The sequence below is a fragment of the Ooceraea biroi genome, chromosome 8 (genome assembly GCF_003672135.1).
Source record: "Ooceraea biroi isolate clonal line C1 chromosome 8, Obir_v5.4, whole genome shotgun sequence".
In the NCBI taxonomy this organism is placed as follows: Eukaryota; Metazoa; Arthropoda; class Insecta; order Hymenoptera; family Formicidae; genus Ooceraea; species Ooceraea biroi.
In genome coordinates this window covers 5,852,303-5,875,902 of record NC_039513.1, presented here as the reverse complement: position 1 = coordinate 5,875,902, position 23,600 = coordinate 5,852,303, and the positions used below count along the sequence as shown (strand labels likewise).

General features: G+C 34.8%; 1 non-coding gene across 1 annotated transcript in view; it reads left to right on the top strand.

The window, feature by feature from the left end:
• The window catches only part of LOC105279757, a 50,840-nt gene extending 27,927 nt beyond the window's left edge, over positions 1 to 22,913 (top strand). Inside the window, exons 5-6 of the transcript XR_003406895.1 lie at positions 8,543 to 8,716; positions 20,430 to 22,913. This is a non-coding gene — a transcript (uncharacterized LOC105279757). The remainder of the gene's footprint in view (positions 1 to 8,542; positions 8,717 to 20,429) is intronic.
• Positions 22,914 to 23,600: the final 687 nt, after the last annotated feature.

Below are 23,600 nucleotides of genomic sequence, written 5' to 3'. Positions count from 1 at the left end.
GCCTCATTCACGCGTTCTATGTACGAACTTTATCGTAACTCTGCTGAATATACTCGACTTTAACGCGCGGGTCACAATTGCGTACTCAGTGTATGCAGGATAGTGTGGCACTAGCCTTTGTTGCAACTCATTGGCATGCACCTTGTCGAGGCTCGTAGAGAACGCGTAAAGAGTTCGTATCGCACTCGGTTGCGTTGTTTTAGGACGATAAGCAACTGTAGTTCGATCAGCCGTATAATTAACATTCTTCTTTATTTATCTTTTATTTCTCTTTATTTTTACGAAGCATAAAGTTCAATGTCGCTATTCATTCTTCGAATTCTTCATTCGGAATTCATCCTTTTTGAACATAAAGAAACAATGGAAATGTGTCATCAAAACTGTTGGAATAGCATGCAAGTGGCTTAAACTTAATCGTTTAATAGTGATGTTTGATAACTGATTCTCAATTACAATCTTGTTTTCCATCAATTTACTGCGATATTCGTGTATATGCATATATGTAAATCGTTGCAATTGCATCGCCGAGCATATCGTATTTGTAGACGAAACTTCGATGAACTCTTGCAATCTCTAGCGAGCACTTTTGCTGCACAGAAAGTTAGATCGAGATGAATTTCTATTTTGAAAACTGAAGTTCTCTGAAACTGCACTGATGAGTCTTCAAATAAATCGTTTACTGAAAACATACCTTTCCATTATTCGTTAAAAGTTTCGCATATCATATAATAGAATCCTAGAAATTCTTGATGCTAGGAATTCGTCACTTAAAATCACTTTGATTGATCAGTACTTATTTGACCGTGTGGATCATGTGTAATCAAGTAAGCTAGATTCAATTGCATCAAAGGGTTTGTAACACGTGCCAAACAATTCGAACCCTTACTTCTCGTATACGAGAGAAAACAAGGCAGGATTACAGGCTTTGTAATAATAGGCAATGAGTCCTTTCTACAAAATATCGAGATCTGCTGGCATTGTGTGACACTGCGTTTTCAATTTTAGGGTTGCAACAATTCTGATGTTTACATTTGTTGAAATATAATATTAGATTAAAACATGATGAACAATTGTGTTTTCAAAATGTTTAAATCAGAGGTAAATCAAGTTTTAACAACGTGAACAATATATATGTGAAATAAAGTATTTCTGAAATATGTTCTAGAACCCTATTTTGTGTTTTTGAGATCGTATTCTTTTATGGAAAGAGATATTTCTTCGATATTTACTACGAATCTTCGTACGTTTATATCATATTCCACATGTTAAATTTGCCATGAATTTTCTAAGTGATTTTGACCTGATTTTACTATTAATTGTTTTATAATGGCATCGCGTTGTGTTACATTCATACATTGATAGAACACTAGAACAATGCAACATTATCCTCCACTCGACTATTGCATTTACATTCTAACTATACTTTATTCAAGAGCATGTTCTCAATATGCGTCCGTTACAGACGAGGAATTCTTGACATTCGTGACATACTCGTATGAGATGTTCAAAAGAACATCCGATTGTTCCCGACAATCATATATCGCAACTATTGTTCGAGAAAAAGGAATAGTTTTGTTATTTCCTTGTGTAGACTTTAGCTATTGTATCCAAGTCTTATTTATAGATCATTCAAGCGATGTAACATAATGCTATAATAGATTTATGCATATATGGTAATTAACAACCTTGGTAATTAATAACAATGTGTTAATATTAATGAACTCTATTTTTTCTCTTCAAATGTTATCATGCTGAAGAATTTTATTAAAATTTGAGTCTATTCATGTCTATATACATACGTATATATAGACATGAATAAATAAAATAATATTTGAACAATTAAGTCCGCGATATGTGATGAGAAAGATGTTCTATGCATTTATATTGGCAGTCTACTTAATATTGACGGAATAGCCTGTATAGAAGCGAAATGGGGTCAATACTATCGAGTATGAATTACTCTAGCTCACTCAATTATAAGCTCAATCCAAGGGATATACGATCATATTCCAAAGCAGATGCTCTAAAGCAAATCACAAAACGTCATAGAATTAAACCACTTGTTCGATAAAAGAAATATCGAAAAAATAAAGATAAAGGAAGTAAAAATCAAGATATCACATAAAGATGTAAAAACGATTTTTTCTACAAAAAATTTATATATGAATAAAAAGAATATTCAACATATCGATCTGTTAAATGGATATTTTTGATCCAAAAGTTTGGCGAAGAAGGTGCAAATATATTTAAAGCTATTTTAGATGTTTAAAACTCTCAGATCAGAGTTTAAGTTAATAAAAAAGTATCCACCGTAAAAAAAAACATTAGACATTGATTGGGAATTGTAACGGTTGGCCTACTACGGTTGGACCTACTAGATTTTTATTTTGTTATCATTTGAACTTCTAATATTTTCATCGACTCGTTCACATTGGTGATTCCTTTTTTAAATAGCTAATAATTTTGAGCGATATGCCATCTCATCTTGATTTTTCAACGTCCGCTAGATATCCGTTATCTGGCCGTACCGCGGGACCTAACTATTGCCAGCTCTGAAATGAGCCGTCCGATTAGACGATGATTGAATCAGCTCGTTGCATCGAAGTGGAGGCTGTGCAGGTTATATTGGATCTGATCGAGAGGAGAATTGAATCGAAGATTGGTTGATGTTGGAAGTTCGCGTAGGCATAAGCGACAGCCTCTTCTGACCGTGAACACTTCAAAATCGATACATAGGCAAGCTTTTTTTCTTCTCGTTATCCGCGAATTTCCTCAACGTTAATAGCGACGAAATTCGATCACCTCTTCGCTTTCTTGTCCTTTTTTGTATTCTTGACAAGTGCACGAAGAAGAGAAAGCTACTTCCGTATAAACATTGTAAATTCACAACGCCGCATCTGCCATTGAGTTATCGACAGTCAGTTGCGAATCGGAGCAGGTCGAAGGGAGAACCCTTAGGAACGAATACGAAGCTCTTTCAGGGAACTTTGTAATTATCTTTGAATTGCACTCGACGTTTTCGCGAAAACAAACTCTTTTACGAATAGCTTTTTATATAAGCGTAGAAGTATTACTGATTTTTTTAGTGCGTATAATGTTGTTCGTACAAAAAGGAAGATTAAATATTAGGTTTTTGCGAAAAGTTTCTTGTAGTACAGTGCGAAAGTGCCTTTCGAAAAGTTTCCCTTGTCATCCGTTTCTTTCGGATATGATATTGAAGATCGTGTTTCCCAACAATTACCGAGAGAGCTCCGTTGGTCGAGCCTACGATACATGAAATGATGCTTATGTGTGAAGACTTGAGTTGTATCGATTTGAATTGGTTTGACATGACGCAATACTACGTGATAACACAGACAAAACGATCATTATCGTTGAAGATATTGCACTGTAACTGTTCCATGTATTGTTCTTTCCATCTTGTTTTTCTTCCATTTGTTTAAACGAAAGTTTATTGCAAGGAAATTAGGATTTTATTTAAATGAACAGACGTAATTACGATTCCCGTGCACGCGTTTAACACAACTACGCGACTCCTTATGATTCAAACATATTGTAAATGTAATCTGTTCTTTCGCATTCTGGGTATTTTAGTATCTTAGTATTCTTGGTCTCATATGTGCGCTTCCACTTCAATGGGAACGAAATTTTACATTTTGTACATCACACTTGGAAGACGTCACAACCGATAAAAAAATGCGAGAGGTTGAATAGAGCTTTCAAAGCGATGAGACTATAAGGCATATCGTCAATATAAATTTATATGGTAATCTCTGTCATATGGATTTCCTAATATTTCCTATTTCTTTTGATCGCATTCATGTACGTCTTATTTCGAAGGGGAGAGATTGGAGAAAGACCAACGTTGTCACTCCCCTAATAAACTCACGAGGGTCGTTGCTGTGATATCGATGGTAGCAATCCTTAAAGAAGGAATGGAAGGAAGCGAATCGATGAATGAGACAGCTGGGAATCTGTTAGCGCTTCCCGTATTACGATCAGTATAATTATATCCGCATAATCATTCGTATGATCGTATTCGTGTGACTTAGTTTCTACGGATCTAGATGGATTGGAGTTCGTAATTAATTCTTGCGCTTTCAGAGTTACGATTAAATAATATTGTTATATTAAATAATAATATTAAGTGAATAATTATAAAATGTATAAGGAAGACTAATTTTACAATATTATTAATATATAATACATTATAATATACAGTAATATAACGTAATAAAGTAACTACTTTGATTAATTTAATTGATACGAAAGAAACGTATTTTAAATTTTCGCTTACAATTAAGTATGTGAAACGATTTTGTATATAAAAATACATTCATATACAAATAGTTTTACATCAAATTTCTACCAGTTTGTATTTATCCTGTGAATGGAAAGACAATGGAATCGACTGTACTGAAAACAAAGTCTTGGATCGTATATTTTATTTCTTTATAAATAATAAGAACGGTCTGTACCGTAGGCGGTTTTAAAGAAGTTAAAGCGAAATCTTTAGCATTCTCTATTCCCTTTTCTTTTAAACATCTTTTTTTTAAGCTGACAACTCCACTCTCAGTTAAATAATGAAATATATTTATGTTTTAAGTTAAATAAAAATTACAATTTTTTTCGAACGAGTAACTCATTGAACTTAAAATTAGAATTCATCGGAGCGGCTTTTTCCTGTCACTGCGTGTGCGCGTGCTACTTGTTGCTATTCAGATGTTGTTGTAAGACTACTTTGCGAAAAATCTGCCGCGAGGAATCATAATTAATAAGGATTTCTTGAAGATATTATATTCGAGTGACAAGTTTTCGTTCAAATCTCTTGTGCAATCTTTACTCAATTCGTAATATCAAAGTATAAATTAAGTTCGACCATTAAAATGCTGTGACGCTCACTGTCGTTTCACCATCAACTTCCTCTTTCTCTCATAATAAATTATTACCTTAATTAAAGTCTAGGGAGCATTTCTGCGCGCGGATGTGTTTGAATGAATCTCATTGGTCGTGGGAAAGGGGGCGCAAGCCAGACGAGTACTAATGACCACCTCGGCGTGTATAATAACGCGAACAGGATTGCCCGGGAATGTCTAAGAATGTTTTCAATTGTTTTAAACAGAAAGAGCGAGTGCTATTGGTGACTGGAAATCATTTCAATGTGTTTTATTATGCTTTCATCATTTTGCGGTCTGTTAACAGCAATTTCCTTACAAGAAGTTTTCTTTTTCTTATGAAGTTGATACTCATATTATAATAACTAGAATTTGCGTTGCTCTTTACGGCGCTTTTATTCTTTTGGGATCTGTTGACATTAATTTTCTCGTAAGAGGTTTTCCCTTTGCGAGAAACCACTGCCCTATATCAGTTCAAATTCGTTTCTGAAGAAATTTTCGAACTAATTAACTTATATTTTTCCGACAGCATGTTTGTCGTGATGTATGTGTTAATTAGAAATAGGTTTCTTTTTATATTTTATCTTTATATGTAAGATTTTAAAAATATTATGTTAACACAGAAATTATGCGGTATTAAAAAGAGCATAAAATACATGCTGGTATATTTTATCTTCTCAATGTATGGTTTTTAATAAATATAAAATGTAGCTATGTTGTATAATACAACGTAATTTTAACTTGAGCGCATATGCGAAAAGATGATAATATTGCTTTGAAGTATGTACATGCACTTTCATATGTCGAACAAATTCACTATGTTAAAGAGTTAAATGGATTGAAAATGTAGAATTCCATGGAACATAATACGAATATCAAATGTAATGATGCCAAATTTGACATTGGATTCTGATTCAACTACAAACATCGTTTAGTGTATAACGAATGTACGGCAATGTTTCTATAGTAATGAGGATATTTACAAGAGCCGTTTGGCGCAGTTTCTCGCGCTGCTCTGCGATTATATTTGCCGTATCCGCTGCTTTGTCTATTTGACTTGGTCTCACTTGCTGATTATCAGACGGATAATTCTACTGTGTCGCGAACTACGTTTACGCCGAACTAATTAGCGATATCGTGACTCGCTTCGAATCAAAATTATGGCTTATTCCGAACGTATAACGAACCGTGAATATTTTGGAATAAAAATTGGTCGCGACATAATCTTCCATCTACTTGGTTTTTATAAAGGCAGGTTTATGAGCTGAAAGATATTTTTCTCCTGCCGTCTTACGACCGTCTCGAGATCTTTTTTGTAGAGTCCGTACGGTACAGTTTGCACAAGATCGCACGCAATCTTAAGAAAATTCACCGCGAAAATGTCTTGTAAGAAGAAACCGTTCCCCAGATTATCTTTACTTCGTCGTTATCACGTTTGTTTACCAGACCTTCCAAAATCGAAAAGATGATAGTATCTCTGGAAAAATTAATTAAATAAAGTAATCAGGTAGTCGCACGTGTTTCGTTGTTTAAATAATTTACACATTTCATTTTATTGTATATGAGAATTTTCACTCCCATTGGCGCTTTAATCACATGTAAAATGATACCTCGATATCGGAATGCAATTAATAAATTCCTTATTTTACTTTAAGCTTTTTGCGCAAACAAATGCAACGATATGCCACATGCGATTCATTTCACGTGCGAGAGGTATGAATTTCCGTATACAGATTTGCTGGAATTTCCGACTCGTGAAATACGTGAATGTATAACTTTCAATTCGTATTTCTTAATTATTGGTTGTGAATAAAACTGAAAGTTGTCACTCCGTGCTGAATGACGCACTGCTAAGTAGAAATGATAAATCAATACCGTGTGAATTGCGTATCCATAAAATTTACTATATAAACGTCAAAAAAGAAGTATCAGATCACACAATCTATGTTATCTATATCGACATCTTACTTTGCGGTATAATGGTGCTGAAACGAGGAGAAGCTTATGTCTCTGCCTTCCATATTGCTGCGTCTTGTCTTGTGCCATTACCGCTAGGCAAGTGTACTAAGCTTTTTTAGTCTCCGTCCGTACCACATACATAAAGCGAGAAATGCTCCTACAAAAAGCGATATTAGAAACTATATTAGTCTACGGTAGACTGTACGTTACCCCTTTTCGTGATAGCCTACTGTGTCGCATCATCATGTTAGCCCTCGCACGGAAATACATTTGAGATAAATTACATTTTCCCGAGGAAAAATATGTATGAATCTTTCTGAGCAAATATTTTATAAAACCAGATTTGAAGGAATATTTTGCAGTATAATTTGTGTAGAGAAATATATGTATAAGATTATTTAAAATTATTATATAATATATATATATATATATATATAAGATTATTATTATTGTCCTTTTATCTCTTTTAGTGCTATTCAATGTATTTATCTAAACCTTTTATTTTAACATCCTCAAGTACATATTAAATTGAATCACACACACACACACACACACACACACACACACATTTAAATTTGCCGAAAAGTTTTAAAGTTTAAAGGAAATTGCCGATTCTACAATGCAATTCGTCGTAATGTAACGAGTTTTACATATAGTATTACGTTTCGCTTCTGGTAGATACAATCGCGTGACATTCACGGGAAGTCCGATTCTTCCGATTCCAGATGGAAATTACGAGCATCCAGGACAAGAACATCGCTGCAGAACACACGATACCAATTATGCTAACTACATGCAAATATTGAGCGATGCTATCACTGACTCTTGCAAACGTCACGAAGGATAGAAAACAAACGTATGACATTTAAGTGACAAGAGTGCGATCTATTATTGTTATAATAATCGCGAGGTATTAGTTTCAAGTGCTGCCTACTTATGATCAATAATCAGTACTGACATTTATCATACTTTAAACTGTCTGCCAACGATTGAAAATGAATTCGAAATTAATACGCAAGTTGACAATTTTTTCCGACATCGATGCTTTCAAACTCGAATTTGGCCTTTGGATGACTAACTGACTGAGGATTTTCCGGAACAACCAGCGAATACCCTACGGATATTTGACATAGAACCTGCGTCGACGCACGCTTTGTCGCGCTGTAACCGTATCCAGATGTAGAACGAATCTATCATTGTCTCCGGAAACTTGTCGAGGGTTCTAAAAAAAATAGAGGAAACTAGATCGTGATGTGAGATTTTGAAACAACTGTTTCGCGAACGATATTTTGCAGAACGATAAATTAATCCTTTCGCATGACGGGCGAAAGATAATTCCTATGTCGTGTGGATATTGCTGTTGATCGATTTTGCGTGATGTGAATAATCATGATTTGTCAGAGCATGTCGGAGTGACGGGATCAATGACGTCAGGCGTGCGCGAAATTAGCTGCGAAGAAGGCGAGAAACTTTTGACGATTGGTGCGGCAAAAAGAGCTCGCTAAAGTTTGCGCATCCTCGTGTCGGAAAGAACCGTTTGAATATATTCAGACTCTCTCGTGCTGCGAGTTTCCGAAATAAGTTTCTCAATATAGAGCTCGATCGACTATCGAGCGGAACACGGTGATCGATGACATGATGAAGTGCGACGAAAAAAAGCGTGAAATGTTTTCGCGACGCGCTTGCAGCGAGAGCGGACCGCATCCTGGAATACCGGGATACGGTAATGTGCCCGGTGGTCATCTCTGGGGGAAAAGAAATCAGGGACGCACCTCGGCGCCGGTGGTCGGTCACGCGAGACCACCCGCTATAATTCTCAGGACGAGAAGGAGCTGGCCTGTCGCGCCTACACATTGCCGAAGGTAAGTGATCGATCTCCCACCATTTTGATCTTTGGTCTTCGTCACGTAACACGGTCTGTCCTCTTCATCTCTCCTTCCCGCATTCTCGAAATAATAGTCGAGTCTCGTTCGGGAATTTATAATTCGATAGCATCTTTTGTTTGCGGCTTCTTATCATTCAAATCTCGGTGAATCATTGAATCCAACTTCGCAATCCGCGTGGCATTACGAAAAGATTAAACTCTGCATGAGCGTTTGCAACCTTGAAAGCTGCAGATAAAATGCGTACTAAATTTATCATGAGCGGAATTGCTGGGTACGAACGGAAAGCTCCCGCTACTGAGAATCACTGGTCTTAAAGCTTACAGATCGAAGTAGCTTTATTTCCTTACTTCCACAATTCGCCGCTTGTCGGACAGTGACAAGAATATATTAGTTACATCTAGGTAATATTATTTGGACATTTCCAGGTACGATCCCACGGGAATTTTCGCTTTACATTTCTAATGATTTCGTGCGTTAGAGAATCCTATCAACTTTATGAATTTACGGTGCAAAACAGATTGTTCTATTAATGCATGACAGTTTATTGATTTCACGTGTAATGTGATTATATCTGGATACTATAATTTATCCTCGTATTACAATTATTATATACGATTATTCTGTACTATAAATCCAATATATTAAAACAAGTCTGATAAGTTTAAATTTCAAATTGAAATGGGATTTGAAATAGCTTCAATGCTACGACAGTGTACAAATTCTAGAATTTAGAAACTGTTTCTAGGAAACATGCAATAGTTAATTCTGCAAGAAATTGTAAAGAATTCACAATATATAAAATCAAACTTTTTTATATCCAATATCCACAACGTACTTGGTACGCGTACAAAAAAATCCGAAACTGATGTATGTAATATACTAGATATATGTAATATACTGTAGTACGTTTTATTGTTAAAAGAAATAATCTTGTAGCATTATAGCATTAAGTACAGAACAAATTGTGTTTATTTATCTTGCTACAATTGGCAATAAGAAGGTGAAGTTTATAGACTTGATATGATTTCCCTGCTCTTATTCCGATATCGATATGACGCTTTATTATGGACAGAAGCTCTTCTGTATTCGCGTACCATTCTTTTTCTTTTCTTCCATCCGATATTTGGTACTTCATTTGGACAGAGCAGCATATTTGAATTAATTATCTGCCGCTGAACCGATAAATCGTTAGATACATTTTATGAGCCAAGCAAAGACCATCGACCACACCCCTTTCCGCCATCTTCGGATTATGGAGATACACTCGTTTTGACGGGAGTGAATAAAATGTGCTTCTCTGGCCATGCCGGATCTTTTCAGCTCGTTGCACTACTTATTTCGTTTGCGCATCTTTATAATGCCATCCCATCATGCAACCTTGTTGTTATCGTCAGTCTGATTTGCCTTCGTTTGTCATTTCGATTCAGACGAGCGCGTGCAGAAAGGATCACTAAGCGACATTATCTTTATTTCAACGCGGAGTCGTTTCTTGGCCAAGATTCTTCTCCCCATTGTATTCGATCGACAGCGTACCGGAGAAAGCCGAGTCGATAATTGCCTTTATGGTGATTCCTTGCTGTCGAGCCGAATGAAAAAAAAAGATAACGTCGACGAACGATAAGAAAGAAAAAAAGGTCATTCTTCATATTTAACTTCAACCTCCATTGTTTGTTGGAGAGATAGCGCACAACGTTACCACGTCTGAAGCCTGGTCTGAAAGCCAGGCTAGATTTAACGCTAAACGCGATGCACCGGTAGGGACTGATACTGACCATAAGGCTGCTTGTTTGCATAAGCTTTTACCTATACTACTTACGTTACGTCACACCGCCGTGTACGCGTAGTTAAATTGTGAAACGTGACAGCGAAAGAGATAAATTATCATTTTCCGGAAATGAGAATTCGAATTTAAACGCATAGAAAATACAAAGTACCTACAAAGATCTTCCTTTTGTACATGTAGGTTTTTATATTTTATTATTTTACTAATCTGATGATTATGATTGCATCCTGGATCAAATCTTTATTCCAAAATATTATATATCTACTAGAAAGTTTTGCTTAGGTATAGAAAATGTTAACTTTGATGCCTTTTGCAGCTGCTCGTTTTGTGCTTCGTTGCGCTGACATCTTGTCGATACGCCTTGTATCCTCTTCTTTCGCAATTGCTAACTGTTTATGAATTATTAATGCATTCTGGTGCTTTTATAATGAATGAGGAACGTGGACTTCATCTTTCTAGAAAATAATGTGCTCGCAACGAGATGTGAACAATTATTTATTCGAAAAAAGGGGGAGAAAATTACATCGAGGTATATATAGCAGTAGTTAAGACATTAATGAAGCAGACATTTTCGCAGCAGGCGTTATGTATCTTTCTTTCCTTTCTCCCTTTTTGTTTCTAAATAGCACGAGATTGGTAATGTTGCGCGCACAAATGTAGTTACATAATGTAGAATGCTTTTTTTGAATAACTGCTAAAAAAATTACAGTCTGCGACATTGTACAAACAGTGCTACATAATTTCGATCGTTTTCTTTTAGGTCGGTGCATAAGTTTTTGCCAATGGATCGATGAATGGATCGCTTCAAAAGATGACTTCTTCTTTTGATGTGTATTCGCATGCTGCCAGAAAGATGGAAAAAAAAATCATAGAAAACAGTGGAAAATACTTTGATTGATTTATGCTGTATCGATTGTTTTATTTCAATAAAGAAAAATTGTAAAATCGGCAAAAACTTATGCATCGAGTTAATAATATACCAAAAAGTGAAAATTAATATAAGTAAGTAAGTAATGTATAAATTACATACACATACGCGCGCGCGCATTGTGTAACAAGGGTTATAACAAAAGTCCGTAGCGTTGTTTAATAAAAAAAAGATGACAAGGCCTGAAAAGATAGAATTACGAAATTACCACAAAGATGGTAAATGTAACAGTAGAACAAGACGGCGCATATGTAGTTGAGTAAATAAATATTTATTATAAATATGCATGTATATAACATAATATATATAATAATTTTGTCTTGAAATATCATTAAAATAACGCTACGAACTTTTGCTATAATCCAATACATATATAGTGTATTGTAATAGAAATAACTAATTAAACTAATTAAACATAATCTCTATAATATAATAATCTCTATAATATAATAATCTCTACCCTCTCTCCAAACAATCAGTAATGGAATTTTTAAAGACGGAAAATTATTTGCCCTCCCCCCCCCCACACACGCGCGTATTTTTCGTATAATTATTTTTTATTATATATAAAGATACGTTGTGTGCGAACTAATATAGCGAACCTGTTTACGTCATTAAGCGCAGCAATTATACTAAGAATTTTTCTTAGGAACTTTATTGAAGAGGATATAATTCACATGTAAGGTATTACTTTTTAAAGCAGAGCTATCGATATACACTATCGATATATGAGTATGAAACATGATAGAGATTAATAATATAATTCAGCAGTATTTCTTATAAATAGAATAATAAAAATATAATAAATACAGTATACTATAGTACAACATTAAATAGGGAAAAACATTACATTTATTCTCAAGAGTGTCAGTAGAATGTAAGTGGCAAGTACTTTACTTTAAATTCCGTTTTTTTAAAGATCTAAAATACGATATATATAATAGAGATTAACAATGTAGTTCAGTGGTATAATTCCATGTTATTATGAAGAGTAATTCTAACGAGTAATATTAACGATGACAATGTTTTTCTCAAAAATAATATTTTCAAAGTCTTAAAAGCTTTATAATTATATTATCTATTAGAATTATAATTTTAACGCAGATAAGTTTAAAAGTGAAAGAAAGTCCTTGCGTTGAGTTTTCATGCAGTAGTTTTTTTCGTTTTCTGGCGAAAAGAGATATAATCAAAGCAGAATTTTCATTCTTTGTTCGTTTTCTCCAGCTATCTTCATTATGACAAGAGAATTAGTTCGCGCGGAATAAATTCTTGTTAGTTATATTTGGGTGTGTATGACGCACTTGCCACGCTTTTATTGCGTGTGCAAAAGAAATACATAGAATCTCTTACAGAGTTTTACCTCATTGTTTGGTATTATAAATTATTTAAAACAATTTGTTCTTTTCCATTTTGATAAATAGCTTTATTACAACACATTTCATATGCTGATTTTGATGCTTAAATGTAACAAATAAACAGTTATGCTAAAATAAAATTTATCCAGAATTAAAGATGAAAAATAAAATTTTGTTATTTATTTATATAGTCTTGTAACTTAAAGATCTTTTAACTTAAAGATCTTTAACCTTTAAAGATCTTTGTTTTTTAAAGCTCAAAAAGATTGCTAGTTCATGGAAACAATCAATATTCTTTGAAATTGTAGTTCTTGTAGTCTGCAGAAAATGTTTTTCTCGATCTTATTCATCCAGATAATACGTTTTCTTTTTACTTTCTCGTTTTTCTAACGAAAGTATCAAAGCAAGAGTAAACATTTTTTCGAACTAGTAAAAATATCAATGAAGGAAAACACACACTTATTTTCAAGAATATCGATGCAGCAGAATGGCAAGTTGCGCGTATCTCACTTTGAATCTCACTGTAGTTTTATTTCCTTGAAAATTTCCTTGTAAAAAATAATTCTGTAAAACTTTTGTTACACAATTTTGAACTTGTCACATTTATATTATACCTCGCACGTATTTAAGAGTAGTTTTAATTATCGTAGTAATATCGTAGTAAGACTGCATTATTCCCTCGCTGCTGTCATGTTAATTATTTAAATAGGTACCTTAAAGTTGACAATCAGATGTATTTACTCAAATAAATCAAAATTTATCAGAAAATTTTCGAATGAGTAATAAAGAAGTATTATGAAGTAATAGAATAGAATGAGTAATAAAGAAGTATTTCCATTATTGTAATACACTTCTTTTTTTATAAATATTATAAGTTATGCATCAATTTTAGAACAATATATAATCACTGTTTTCTAAATAATTAATATTCTTGCGTGTCATGCATTTCCTCCGATTTATGTATATTTAATTCGAGCATCGACACATGTTAAAATACTATAAACTTTATATGTATTTTAACTTTCTCTTGCTTTTTCCTGTTTTTTCTTCTTTTAACCAAGAATGTAAAAAATTTGAAACGCTTAAAGGATATTTAACTTTTAAACTGGCGTTCTACCCGTGCATTTTAGATAGATAGAACATAAAATATGTTCTAGAAAAAAGTTTGACTATTGAATATTGCAATTTAAGAAATTTATGCAAGTTTGATGTTCGATTGGAGTTTTGTGTACTACAATACTTGAAAGGCGATATGAAAGATTTTCGGGCAAGAGTTCAAGATGATGTGTTTAGTTTCTCATATTTCTGCGTCGTGAACTACTTTCCGTGAATGTTGTCCATCGATCGGGCGTGTCCGCGCTCATCGTGAGCGTGTATGGAGAGAGTTAAGTGTATAGATTTATTAAATATTTAATAATCGTCGCAATTTCCACAATTTCACATTCTGAGATGTTACTGTACTGTATTTAACTGAAATGCTCAGATTTTCCGAATAAAAGAAAATATGTTTGTGTTTTTGTCGATTATTTATCAATGTTATATACATATTGTGATAAATGTATATTATATTCTAAGATAACAGCGATAATTTCAAACTTAACCAAGTTTTTCCAAAAATTTGTATTGATTATTTTATTAAAGAATTACTCTCTTATTACTTGACTCATTTTTGTAATTTGTTCGTTGAAATTGAATTGTTCTTCTCCATTTGGATGAAGGACAAGATTCTGTTACTGTAACATCGTGGGCTCTGAAAGTAAGAATTCTTAGGACAGTTTGAGAAGACTAATCGTAGATACAAGGGAAAGTCGGGGTGCAAAAGACATGAACCGAACGAAACTTGGGAAATACGTGGATTCCAGTTCTTTGTCTACTTGTCTGCATTTGACAGCGAGGAGGATAGCAGAGAACTTTGTCGGTTCTTCATTCGAAAGACATAATTTCTCTTTTGTATATTATAATAGATAATAATTATGAGAGAATTCAAATGGAATATAAATGTGCTACTGATGTTAATTGTATTGTTACTAAGTTTCCTATATAATTTACACAATTACGTGAAATTTTTCGTTTTATATTTTTTATCGTTGTTATATTTTAAATCCATTGCAAAATCTGCCGTAAAACCTCTTTGATTTTATTTTGTGTAGTTAGTTCCATTTTTTAAAAATTCTTAATATTAGATTGTAACATATATTTCTCCCGTTTTTTTAGTATTTTTAATAATTTGGGTTGTAACATGTATTCGTTATTAAAACATTAATCAAACGGAACGAATACATGTTACAACCCAATATTCTTTTTAATTTAATATTTTTACAAAAAGGTAATTTCTTAAATAATATGTTCAAAACACTATTATGCCTTCACACCACAAGTGAAAAAAATGAAAGGAAGAATAATTCTTTATCTTACAAGTTTATTCGCGTTATCTGCATCGACAAAAAATTCAAGGTAATTTTTCACAGAATAAGCTTCTGCTTGGTTGACTTGTAGAGCAAGAAGAATACGATTTGCATAAACTATTAAAAATATTACTGTTTACATTTAATTTTTATTTTAGTTATCATTTTACGTATCATATTCCATTTGTTCACGATGAGGAAAAATGTATATTGTGAATTATTTGTTTATAAAATCTAAAGTAGGTATACATTTAATATAGAATAGATGCGATAAATTCTTGAAAAAACCACGATCTTCTTTCTTATTGTTTTCTTATTCCATTCCTGTATTATGTTAGGTCAAGCGAACGGAAGTTCGGGTATTTTTGGCAGCTTGATAAACCGCCGGTTGATCCGGTTAGATGGATGAAAAATAAATGGTATTACACAGTGCCGGCGAAGCTATAGAGTGCCGATTTGATCAGATACGAATACCATTTCTGACGTTTTTATCCCGATGTCCATGTATTCGCTTATATGCTTGACGTTTCTCGCTCTTCTCTATCTATTATCGGGCAGAAATTCGGCAAAATGAGACAAGAAATAGCATAACGCATGAATAGGCGATTGTAGCCTTATTATATGCGCGATAGAGCAGAGCTTGAAAGGTCGCGATCTACGACGCCGTGCACGGCGGCCGTTTTTAATTCATATCTCGACGGTAGCACGAAACCACTTTAGCGTGTATTAACCCCTGCGTCTGCGCGGTGGTGGAGATTCTGTCCCACGTGTCACGTGTGATACGACTGGCACCCTCCACGATATTTTTACCGTCGCGTGAAGGTGTTCTTTTTCACGTGCGCATAAATCGAAAGTATGAGTAGCGGCCGAAGTCTACTTGGTTGGTTTCTTGATTCTACATTCTGCAGAACTTAAGGTTAAACGAGCTTTTCGTTCGCAAGAGTGAACCAGTCGGGTCTGCTGTCGGTTTTGCTGATACCGGATAACGAATATCGATTTATTTCCCGGTGGTCTTCCCGTTCGCGGGAACTCCGTATTTTCAAAAGTCGTACCCAATGTGATGATTAAGAGCTATCCGCACTTGGAAATTTGATTAAACAACGAAATATGAATAACGGTGTGATATTGCGGGCAGAAATCCATATACGCCTACGAGAGAATATCCCTTTCATAGCGGGACAAATGATGCAATTCTATACCACATAGCGCGAGATCCAAAATCATTGACTTTGGTACATTTATAATATTGCAATAAAAACACACCAAATCGCATAAGCTCTAATGAAGAGAACTCTGAATGATTCTCGAATGCTATTATTTGCAAGAAATATTTTCTATTCTTCCAGATTTCGTTCGTTAAATATTGCAAACGTTAAAAATCAAATTCTAATTTCTACTTTCATGAATAAATTTAGATTTTTTCGAAGTTTATCTGTGTTACACATTTAATTTATTCTTCAAGAGTACGTCATCGACTTTTGCTGAGTTTTTCTAAAAGAAGTAAGATTTACTTATATTTTTCTGCTTGTCCTATTTAATCTCCGGCAGAAAATTCAAATTAGGACATATCATATGGTGATCAGTACAAATCTGTATCGTCATGATGTTTGTAATTTCATAATTTACTTAAAACTAGCTAAAACCGTCAGATGGTGACTTACGTATGTAACGGCAGTAACCCGGAATTTCTATCTTCCCGAATCCGTCGAATTAAACTTGGACTTCCCATTTATCTGTTTAATTCCAACCCTTCGAACATAACGAAGATCTGTTTCTGAACTTCATTTATTCAGTATTGTTAAGCGTAAACGCAATTGCGTATCGCTCGGTGCGTGATTTCTTGTGCACGCACGACGTAAACAGGGAACCCTTATGGTTATGATGTAATTCCAATTATATATTTCTTCGTCAAACAACGTTGAATGCTGCTTGAAGCTCTTAGTTCGCAGTTAAGCATTCGTTGATAAAGCAATTACACGAATTGATTCGATTATCATCGTTAGAACTGAAATATCTACGCGCGAGCGATGACAAATAACGGATCTCTCGCGGAAGCCAGGGATTATTGTGTAAACCGTATCGGAGGAAAGCAATCGTACATTGTTTGCATAGATCTGACGTAATATGTCGCGAGCATAGGGTGGCTGTTGATTAAACTGTACAGAATGACCATCGATTATACATTCACATGGAAATGTTCATAACACGGGCGAAATCAGGTAAACCGGTCAAATTGAGGCATCTATCGTGCCGTCGAAGGTTGAACTCTGTTATAAAAATTTGATATCTCTGCATCAGCGATAAGCAAAGGAAGAAGGGTCCGTTCAGCTCATTTATTAAATTGATGCATTAAGCGCGACTTTTGCCACACAGAAAGCGCTTTATCGACGCAGGGAACCCAATTTCGTATGAATTTCGTTAATGAGAGCATATATTTTGGGACTTAGGTATTCGCTCTTGATTAAGTCACGCGACAGAACTTGGGAGATCTCGTTCATTACAATGTAGCAGGAATGCAACCTTGGCGGAAAAATGTAGAGCGCCCCTTTACTAGATTGCGTTAAACGAAGCTAATCGCGAACGATCTATAAATTCCGAGGCACGCTAAATTTTTATACTGGGTTATAATAATAACGAGTTGAAATAGCTTTTAACAAATTGTTTTAAAATAGTATGCCAGAATATTAATGGTGATGACCGAGTGCCGATCGATGCCGGTGTCTACACCGATAAAGTTAAATTTAATTTCATGAATAATATCTACGCATAACTATTATAAAGTCGCAAATTTCACATACGACTTACAAGTAGTTAATTAATATCTTACCACGTCGACGAATCGACAAATTTTATGACAGATTTACGACAGATGAGTTTATGTTCGCGAAGATTTGTATTAACGGAAAATTGTGAACATCGATTGCAACAGTAAGAGTCGTAACAAGTGTAAAGCTTTCGCGTAACTTATCGTGCCGAGTAGCTGGTGTGTCTGCAATGCAGTTACGGAGTTACGGGTTAGTATCGACCTGTTATATGGCAGTCATCAACCTGCCGGCAGGTAAGAGTGTATACATAGGTATGTCATGAACAGTGCAGGAAGAATTGATCGTGCCTCGTCGCCGCGGCCGCAACCGTCGGTATTTCCTTTGGAATTTATATCACGAAATTTTAAACGGCTTTAAAACGCATAACCGCTTCTTATTAATGCATATTCAATGTGAATTTGTAATTAGCGGTAATTAATCAGATTGCGCGGTTAACTTAAATCTTTTATAATTTCATCATATGCACATTTACATTTTAAATTGAGCTGATAGCCAAGAGTATTTGGTATAATATTTTAATTTTCATGTATTAATTCTAGGACGATAGCATGATCGCATATGTACGCATAACAAAAATTTGTATAATTTTGATGTGAATTTGTAATCAGTCGCAAATAGATTGTGTAGTAGATTTTAATATTTTGTCACATGTAGCGCATATTTACATTTCAAATTGAGTGATAACCAAAATTACAATTTCCACCTATATATTTAGTATAATTATAATAATATAATAATTATGATATAATAATATAACATAATAATTTATTATAATTATTATATTATTATAATATTAATGAAAAAAAGTATATTTACAGTATTATTCTTAGAAACTTATAATTTATTTAAATTATTTCGATAATCATACTCTATATTTCGAGACACATTTAGTTCACTTGGAAACCTCAAGTAAAAAAACTCACGAATAAATGATAACCGATTACCACGTGCTACTTTGATAACAAACGTGGTATTTTTATTGCTCGATAAATGTATGTTGACCAACGATTCTGAATAGTTTTCTGATGCTCTCATTTCCAAGTTATGTATACCGAACATGTACCAAATGTGTATATCAAATAAATATTTTCATTAATACTGAGGCAAAAAAGTGTTTGCACAATTCTCTACCCAATGTTTATTGATTTATTATTATTATCCCTTTATTCAGTGGCGCTGCAAAAAGAATGGTTAACACAACAAGTCTTTCGTACATACATTACACGAAAAATGTTCAGAATTTTACGTGTAGGCGATATTGAAGATTGCAATATAATTTATTATCGCCGACATGAAACGCTTGAGGAAGAAGAATAACGTGTCATTTTACGTTATGCCAGATGATTCATGTTTTGCATCTTTGATGTTCCGAGGCATATCTTTGTGTATAGGACAGTAACGTTTATAACCGTGGAGGTGCACAGAGAACGCCCGTGGAACGTTAGTGGAGCCTTAAGTGAAGCAGTAAAATTTCACTAATGTAAATGGCTAGTTGTGCCCTAGTCGACTGCATAAATTTCAAAAAATGGTAAAAAATGATGACGTTCATCGTGCGGAAATAAATGAAGGTAACGAGCGATAAGAAGATGCCCTTAGAGCAGCGTGATACAAATTTCGTACGCGCGATATTTATTTATACGTAATTAAAATTTAAAAGAGTTACTGCTGAGTCGGAAATGTCAAACGTAGAGAAAATTTATAGGCTTCATAATCCCGATGAAAATGTGCGTGTCGGCGCGACGTTATGCATTTCCGCAGAGACCACGACTGCGGTTGGACAATTTCGAGTCAGAATTATATATAACAAAGGGGTTTCAACAGAAGCTTTTGCCGTTATTAGATTGCGCAGGTAACTTAAACTGTTTGCGTTCCTTGATAAAGAGCACGCGATTCTTCGCGTTTCTGTGACAGAATCTCAGAAGTGAGAAATTAATATTAATCAGTTAGGATATTTTATGTTTTAAATATATACCTACGACTATAAAATCTTCTATTTAATCTTATTTATGTTAAACGTATTTGTGCTGCGCTCTGATTCCAGTTTCTATAAATGCACAGGGGTGGTTTCGTGCAAAGGGTTTCATGCATCCGTAGAATTCTTCCTTATCCCTGCGTCGGTACGAGAGCTTTTGCGCGAAGCTTCAACAAGCTTTCATATGACAATCGATAAGTGCCGTGGCGCTTGAAAAGCTTGTTTTATCCAATGTACGGCCGACTGTCGGAAAGCTCGATGACGACATAAATTTACTATGATAGAAAGCGATATTCCCTGAAAATATAATATCATTACAGTCTCTCTTATCTGTTAAGAGATTTATTTTAACTTACAATTAATAATGTAGAATGTAATATTATCATGTATATTTCTGACAGAAATTTTGTATCTGTTTCAGGTAAGTCTCAAATGTGTCATGTCATGATAGTCTGACGATGCGATTCAATGATTTCGACGATACGAGGTAAGATCATTAAATATTGAATATACTTGCGTTCAATATTTGATATCTGTACATGAAATAGTCCAACTGCATTTTTTCTATAATTATTTTATGAAATCAATATATCAGAATTATCGATTATTGTAATTTCCTGATGAAATTAACTTTTAATAGTTAATTAACTGAAAATTAATTAATGGTCTACGTCTGTGTCTTCTTATTCTTGACTAGAAAAAGACCGAAGAAAAAAGAAGGAATAAATGTTTCTCACGAATAATTCAGCAAAGCGGGATAAACCTACAGGCTTTACTTCGAAAAACTTTCTCAGAAAAACTTCACGTGGCGTTTTAGACGTTTTGATAGATATTCTCAATATCGAAGTAAGACAAGAAACCATGTTGTATCAGAAGCTTCTTTCGTCGATACTCTTCTTATTTCCGATATCGCAAAAGTTTCTTCCATCGGAAATTTTGTACGTGTCTCAAATGAAATTATATAGCACTTGCAACAGTATAGGGTCAGGATCAGTGTGCAATACAGGATTTACTTTGTATAAGTTACTGGTGCATTTAGATAATTTGTATCTTTCACTTGTTATACGTGAGGATCTTGATAACTTATGTGACAGAGATGCATTTGTCAATCTATCAATCATGTACCTTTAAACAAACGTTATTTCGTTTGTGAAATTTCTTGTACCTAATTTCACTAAAAGTTATAAGACGATTGTGCGAGTTTCTCTTCGTCTTCGGTTCGTTTAATGAACTTCGTTGATTGCTTCTCCGTTGTACTATCCTTGCACAAAAACATTGCGAGCGGGATAATCTCTTAAAATAAGTTCATTAGTGCTTAATGAATGAAGTAGATATGGTCACTTGAATAATATATAACGTTTTACGACGTCATACGACGTTTAAAATATTTCTTTGTTATATTGATAATCGCTAACCTGCGTTAGCTACGGAGGGTTAGAACGTTAGTGAGAAATCGTACTTTCCAGGCAAAAGGTTATTGATTGGCTGCCTGTTGCTTTTAGTCCTACCGCACAGCTGCGGTTATACACCCTTGTTCTTCTCTCCTCTGTCTTCTGTCTTTCGACCTTACTCCCCCTCGACCAGCTAATGGATATCCTGTCTCCGCGTTCGCATTTAGACGTCTTGTGTTCCTGACTTGTCCGCTATATATTTCTTTTCCGTTTTTCCCGGCTCCTTCTTTCTTTTTGTTTCTGTTGGTCTTTCTCTCGTTTTTCCTACTTTTACAAAATAAACATTTGCGAAAACAATATACTGTTATTGCATATTTCTCTAAAATAGCAATATTCAAAACTGTTTTACACTGTCTTTTATCATCTGTTGTTTTACTTTAATTTTTCATTTTATTAAAGTGGATTCATCTGAAGTTTCTTGAATGAAAAAATAGAGGTCTTCTCAAGAAATTATCATTATCATCTATTTATTCTCTCAATTTACTTTTGAATGGTCTAATTTATCTTGCGATCCAAATTTGTTTTATATAATAAGACAAGCTTTTATCTCCGTGAATATCACTTACGCGTACCGTGTTAGGCTCAAATGAGAATAAATCGTCAAGCAAAGTTAAATTTCTTTATCATTATTTAACTGTAATTTTCCACCTATCCATGCGAAACCTTCTCGATTATTTATGTGCTTCCATGGAAAGAGGCGAGATTTGAGGACGTAAGATCGATTCCTCGACCTAATGGATTACGGTATTTCTAGCTCATATATATATATATAGATGAAACGAAAGTTAAACGCAGTATCAAGAAAAAAACCTCTGAATTTTTATACGTGATAAAACATTCTGTCCCACTCGCTCGATCATCGCACTTGATATCTGATATCTGATATTTCGTAGATATCGATGGGCATGCTTTTTGAGAACGTTCTTCGATATCGTAGGAACCCTACTTTGATTACGCGTCAGCGTCGCATGGGATTCCTAAATGAACATCGGGGTAATTGACAGCGTAATAACAGCAATGGTACTCTCGGCAGTGGTTACGCGGTAAATCTCCGCGGTGAGTTTATCGACACTTTTATAATGGAGCAGCGGCCTGTTTGGCGCGAAATCAATTCCACGAGTACATACGCCGCCGCGTAGTTTCCCTTCGGGATAAGTGAATCGGAAGCACTATCCATCTAGATTGACAGACAGGTGCGATAGACGACGACAACAACACTCGCTCTATATACAGATTTAACTCACTGTGTAGTTTAGATTAGTCGTTTATTGTGCGTTCCTAGCGAATTTTTGGCCCGACCTCGTCCGGATTTTCGATCGCGTCGCTGCTTATTGACCAGTTGAATCTAGTAGTTGTCAAAGACTTGACAGAGCAAGTACTTCTTCAATAAGGTTCGGGCACTATTCACGCTATTCGCCGGAGCAGCTTGATGTACCGGATGTCTGCGAGATAAATGAAAAGCTTAAGGGAGAAAATTTCGGGAATGTAAAAGGGGAAGAAAAAGGGTCTTGTCGACATGGGGTGAATGTCTCGTCGTCATAAGTCGTTTATCATCCCGTTCTCTTAGCTTTCTCGTATTCACTCATTTTCTTTCTCCGCGGCTCTCCTGCATTTGATTTGAACATGTGCGATTTACGAGATTCGAATTACGCACACGACAGTCTATTAAAAATCTCATCGCGCGCTCCGGAATCTATTTTCGTTAAAATTGGATCGTGTCTATCGATAGCCTCGTGTTGGCCGCGAGTTCGCAGTTACAGCACTCGAAATGTAATTTCGGGATGCAATTGCCGGTCCTGTAGTGACGCGCGCGTGAATTCGCGCGGTGGGATAATAGCGCAGAGGAGGAAAGCGGAACGCGCAAGCGTTCCTTCCTATATCGACCCTTGACGTGTCTTTTTCGCATCAAGTCTGCCTTTTCACGAATGCAAATTCGTCACCTGCCTGTCGTAAAAAGACTTTTATGTACATATGCATTACACATATGTTTATAAACATTTCAGGTATCCATTGCATATATATATATATATATATATACAGGGTGTTTCCTAAGTAAGTAGACAAACTTAAGGAGGATATTCCTTGGTTTATTTTAAGAAGAAAAGGTCATATAAACATATGTCCTAAACTGCTTTGTTTTC